Below are 6,205 nucleotides of genomic sequence, written 5' to 3' on the forward strand. Positions count from 1 at the left end.
CTGAGTCATACTGCTTCTTTTGCTGCTTCACTTGAAGCTACATACTCAGCTTCCATCGTGGAGTCAGCAATACAACTCTGCTTGATGCTTCTCCATACAACTGCTCCTCCATTCAGAGTGAATATTAACCCCGAAGTTGATTTTCTCGAATCAATATCGATCTGAAAATCAAAATCAGTGTATCCAGTAAGGATTGGATCCTTAGCACCAAACACGAGCATATAATCTCTCGTTCTCCAAAGATACTTGAGAATATTTTTAACATCAGTCCAATGATCATGTCCAGGATTGGACTAAAATCTGCTGACAATTCCTACGGCATAGCATATATCGGGATGAGTACATAACATTACATACATTAAACTCCCTACTGCTGATGCATAAGGAATTCGATTCATCTCCTCAACCCCTTGAGGTGTCTTAGGACTCTGTTAAGGTGGATTCCATGCCTGAAAGGTAAAAATCCTTTCTTAGAATTTTGTATTTTATACCTAGACAACATCTTGTCTATATAAGATGCTTAAGATAATGCTAATGTTCTGTTCTTGCGATTTCGAACTATTTTGATTCCAAGAACATACTATGCTTCTCCCAAATCTTTCATTTGGAATTGTGAAGCCAGTCATCTCTTAATGTTAGCTAGATATTCTACCTTATTCCAAATGAGTAGAATATCATCAACATACAACACCAAAAAAGCGACAGTTTTGTTAACGATTTTCTTGTATACACAGGGTTCGTCAACATTTTATTCAAAGCCATAAGATTTGATCACAGCGTCAAATCTCATATTCCAAGATCTAGAAGCTTGTTTCAATCCATAAATGAATCGATTAAGTTTGCAAATCTTTTGCTCTTAACCCTGTTGTATAAACCCTTCTGGTTGAGACATATAGATACTCTCTTCAAGATAGTCATTCAGAAAAGATGTCTTGACATCCATTTTCCATATTTCATAATCATAAAATGTGGCTATGGACAAGAGTATTCTAATATACTTTATCATGGTAATTGAAGAGTAGGTTTCTTCAAAATCTATCCCCTCTCTTTGGGTAAACCCTTTTGCCACAAGTCTAGCTTTGTAGGTCTATACCTTACCAGCTTGGTCTCGTTTTCTCTTGTAGAGCCATTTGCAACCGATGGTTTTATCCCTTCAGGTTGATCTACAAGATCCTAGACATAATTGAAATACATAGATTCTATTTCAAGATCTATGACTTTAATCCATTGGTCTTTATTCACATCATTCATTGTTTGGTTAAAAGACAATGTATCCTCTAAACCATCATCTGGTATGATGACTTGAGTTTCAGTTAAATACATGTACCGGTCAGGCTGTTGCACAACCGTCCCACTATGACGATGCATTCTCAACTCTTGAGAAGGATGTGAAGTCTCGGTTTCTTCAACAACTCTTGTTGATGGACCTACTCTATCAACAACTATTGTTGAAGAACCTGCTCGATCAATAACTCTTGTTGATACATTTGTCGTTTCTCTGGACATTTCTTCTATTACTAGCTTACTGCGAGGTTGATGATTCTTTATATAATCTTCTGTAATGCGTTCGGTATGTATGATATTAAATGCTCACAATGATGCGATACTACTACTATTTATGCGTTAATTAAGGATTGCTTAGGTAGTATGCCCTGCGTTGTCACAGGTTTCCTTACGATGGAACCAAGTGTAATTCCACTGCAAGTTTCTCGGTGTGATCCGAGGTCAAACACAGGGAAGTGGTGCTGGTTATTGTGGTATGTTCATGGTATATGCGACCAGGATTTTAATTCTTTATAAAAGGTGTGTACAGTATGTAAATTGCAGTAAAATAAAGGAAAGCAGTAAAGATTCGATAAGACATAAAAATACAATAAACCTAAGCTAGATGTTACAAGATACAGGCTTTATGTGTAAGATACTAGGATTAAGGCTGGCTGTGAAGGTTGTGCAAAGACATGTGATGCGACGACAAGTCTTGTGAATAGATTAGAAAGAGAAAGATAAGTGTTCGCTTGCTATCATGAGATGCTTTAGAAGTGTATAAAGTAAAATAGATTGAAAGAATAAAGTCTAAGTGTTGCGTTCTGCCTTGATGCGTTTAAATGAATGAAACGCGTTGAAGCGTTAGTATTATGCACAGAAGGCACACAACTCCTTATAATAACGTTCAAATTTTTCTAGATTATACCCAAGTATAAATCTAACTAGGTACCTGGCAAGTCCACGGTCGATCACAGGGATTCAGTTTCACTAACACAGATTATGCATTGTACTTGCAATAGGAGGTTTTTCCTAAATAAATGTGAAAGATGTATTATTTACACTAACATGCTATGCCTGTGCAAGACAACACAAAAGAGTTGAGTGGAAAATGAAGGATCATGTGAGAATGGAATTTAAGTAGGTGGACGCGCCGGTTAAACATAATTGCACATAACTGATGTATTGTGGATGAAATGGGATGGGTTGCTTATCTTTTTGTTCATGCGTTAGACATCCTTCAACACTTCTCAATGCGAATAACATACAAGCCTATCTCTAGGGTACATGCGTCTAACCTACAATGCAAGAAACACCAGTAAGTATATCTCTAGCTATATTAGGCATTCTACTTAATGCGGCTTAGCTATTCTTTCGAACAACTAAGTAAAGAAGCTTTCACCAAGTTATCAAGTTGGTTTAGGCGTTGGAAGAGAATTATGCATGAAGTACTAATGCTTTCAACATAAACAGAAGATAAACAATAGCAAAAGTGATGATCAAATATATGAATTTTATAAAGGATCAATGAGACTTTACAAAGAACTATATTCAATCAAAATGAAAAGAAAATGATATTAAGAGAAAGACTGAGTCAAGCCAAAGAATACAATCTCTTGTAGTTCTTTAGCTCAATCTTATTGGGTACAATCACTTTAAAAAGCCGAGGACAGAGTATCTTTCTCAACAATAACTTTCTCCACTCCCTAGCCGGCGGTGGTGGTGGTTCTCAGCTCCTTCGATCGTCTTACACCTCGGCACAGCTTGTACAAACTAAAACTAAGTCTACAAATTTACAGAGAGTATGGAGCTTCTAATTGTCTGAACTCTTAATTCTGAAGGGTCTTCGAGTATTTATAGGCCTTGGTCTCGTCCACTTAGAGGATGGGCTGTATTTAAGTCCATGCCCTGGTCAGCATTAAACTCCATGTCCTGGTTGGTCGCTTGCCGCCTGCTGCTGGAAGCTTTTCAGACGCCGCCTGTTGCAGGTGCCCATGCTTGCAAGTGGTAATGTGACACAATCAGCCCGGAGCAACGAATCTTCTATGCGTTGAATTCCCTCCGACGCATGGCTCATGCGTTAGCGCGTTTCCTGCGGCACTTGTCTAATGCGTTATTGTCAGTTCTTGCGTTGAAATCGTGCAAAGTAGTGCGTTAGCGCCGCGATTTTTAGTGATAAACTTCTTTTACATGAAATTTCTATTGTTTAAGTAAATCCATGCATTTCTATAAAAAATGAGGAGAGTTTATCATTAAAAACCCTAACCGTTCTAACTTAAGAGCAAAGATAACTTGTATTTTTACAAGTTATCAACCACCCCCAAATTTAAACAATGCTTGTCCTCAAGCATTCTAAAATAATTCTTTGATATCTTCTCTGCCTTAGAGGTGCAAATTTCACCTCTCATCATATTAGTCTCAAAGCTGAAATAAGAGTTGGGAAAATATAACTTAGATTGATGCTTTTCTTAAAAGGACTAATATTTAGTTTCCAATGTGGCAGACTTCTCATCGCAACTCCTTTCATTTCTCAAAACATTTCAATCTTTTCTAAACCAACAATATGTTAGATGCTATTTCTTTTGAAAAACAAATGCTGGATAAAAAGAAAATGATTTTGTACTTGTTTACCCATGCGTTGCCCCAGGTATCCCACTTTTGTTTTGAGTTGCCCCCACGGGTGTCATGCGAGCATCCAACTACGGGTGAGAACCCTTTACAACTAAACTCATATCTAATATTCATTTCTTTTTTAAAGTATAGTTTTTTTCTTCAGACTAGATAGAGGAGTTTTATGGGATGCGTTGGTCTAGGATACTTAACTTCATTTTGGCTTACCCACACGGGTGTCATGCGGGCATCCAACTTCAGCTAAGTGCCTGTTCCAATTAAGCTCATGTCATTTGAAATTTCTTTCTTTTGAAGTAATGATAGAGGAGCTGCGTTCAAAATTCTTCTTATTTTGTTTCCCTTTTTCTTTATGATGTATACATTGATGCGTTTATGCTCGAATTTCATTCATCCCCAAATTTGGAGATGAGTCGTATCCTCATTGTTAAAAGAGAAACAAAGTTTTAAAAGGCTTTGAGAAATTGAAACGAGTTTAAGACTTCAAGCTTGAATGTGTTAGAAAGTAAACTTAAATCTTTTTAAGAGAAGATCAAGCCTTGTTTATTTTCCTAACGCCTATTTTATGCTTATGAGTTCATATAGTTGATATCATTGAGGTTAAGTTAAGCACGAGACTTAGAAAACAATCAAAGAACAAAAATAAAGTATGCTAAGGACAAACGCAAGGATCAAAGTGATAATAACTTCTCATTCATTTTTCATATTTTAACATAGATTGCATAAACACAGCAAAAAGATGCAAAAGGAAAATTAAACCAAAATTACAAAATAATTTTAACACAACACCCCAAGATTCTACTATGCTGGCTCATCATCTCTGTGTTCTTCTTCGGGGTTCTCGTCCATGAAGCATAAGAAATTTCTGAGATGGGCTGGTAACGGAGGAAAGGCAAACATACCTACCAAGACCTGATTGATATACTGCGTTGTGTAGACAAATTGGTCTTGCATGCGTCTTGTTTGTTGCCTCAAGTAATCTCTTAATACTCGATTTTGTTGTTGAAGATCTTCGATTGATGCGGCCAACGGTCGGAGTTGATCACTGATGAATGTTTTTAACTCCTCCAAGTCTATGCTGCATTGGGGTACTGGTTCTTCTTGTGCAACTGGGTCTTTAAATGTTACTGCATTACAGGACCCTAACCCAGTTGGCTAAAAGATCATTGGAGCTGGCATAAAATTTTGGATTGGACTTTGTTGGGGTGAAGGAATGGAGTGAGGGAGGTCCTGATCTATGAATATGGGTTCTTGATGCATCTGTTCAGGACTCCCTCTTGGCTGGGCTATTGGTGAGTCATGGAAAAATTCAAGTACAGGCTGCGCTTCTTCAACCAAAGCTTCTAGCTCAACTTCACATTCTTCATTCTCTGAAGCTTCATCGCTATGTTCAACTACCATGACGAGTCTTTTCTTGGGGGTGCGTTTTGTTGGTCGAGGTCTACATGCCAATTCTTTGCCAAGTAAGGCTGGTTGATGTTATGATCCTCGAAGAAGATGCTTACTGCCTTTATGTCTATCAAATCATCGACTTCTTCATATTCATCCCCTAGAGGGATGCCCCCGCATTCGCATAACGCGCAGATTAGCCACGGAAAATATAGTTGCCCTCGAGGCTTGTTCTTGATGGCCTTGATCTGGTTCCGTATAATCCTCCCAATATCCAACGGGATGCATTGCATTATGCAGTAAGTGGCCAGGACGCTTTCTCTGGATAACGTTTCATCATGCGTTATAGGCATGATGCTGCTTTTGATTAAATAATACCACATATTAGCATCTGGGTTCAGATTCCTGGAAGCAAGCATCTTTGATCCATTCCTTGATGTCTGCCACTTACTTCCAGGTTTGGCCCTGCCTTCAATGCATCTTCCAATTGACTAGGCATTGGTTGCTCTAAGATGCGGTTTCCTTCTACATCAGGATTACTAAGTTGAACACTTCATTTATCTTGTCTGCTGAGAAGCGCACTAATACCCCTTCCACGAAGGCGGTGTTCTTTTCCATGTCGAATTCACTGTTGTAGAACGCGCAGACAAGGTTGGGCCAGATGCGATCGTGCCCAATGCAGAATTGATTCCACCCTAGTGCGTTGATGGTTTCCGTGATATAGACTGGAAATCGGTGGCGTTCAGGGAAGAAGCTTTTCTCTGCTAATATGTCACTAAACTGACTCTTTCTTCCAGTGGTTCTCTTAGGTAACGCCTCTGTTACCTCACATTTCCCTGCCACGTGTTCTCTTGCCTCTTTAGCCAACTCTCTTAACTCATTCTCCAACTTCTTTTGGAGATTGGTTTTCCTTCGCCCTTGTCTC

Source organism: Benincasa hispida, chromosome 1 (genome assembly GCF_027475165.1).
Source record: "Benincasa hispida cultivar pf3 chromosome 1, pf3_genome.v1.1, whole genome shotgun sequence".
NCBI lineage: Eukaryota > Viridiplantae > Streptophyta > Magnoliopsida > Cucurbitales > Cucurbitaceae > Benincasa > Benincasa hispida.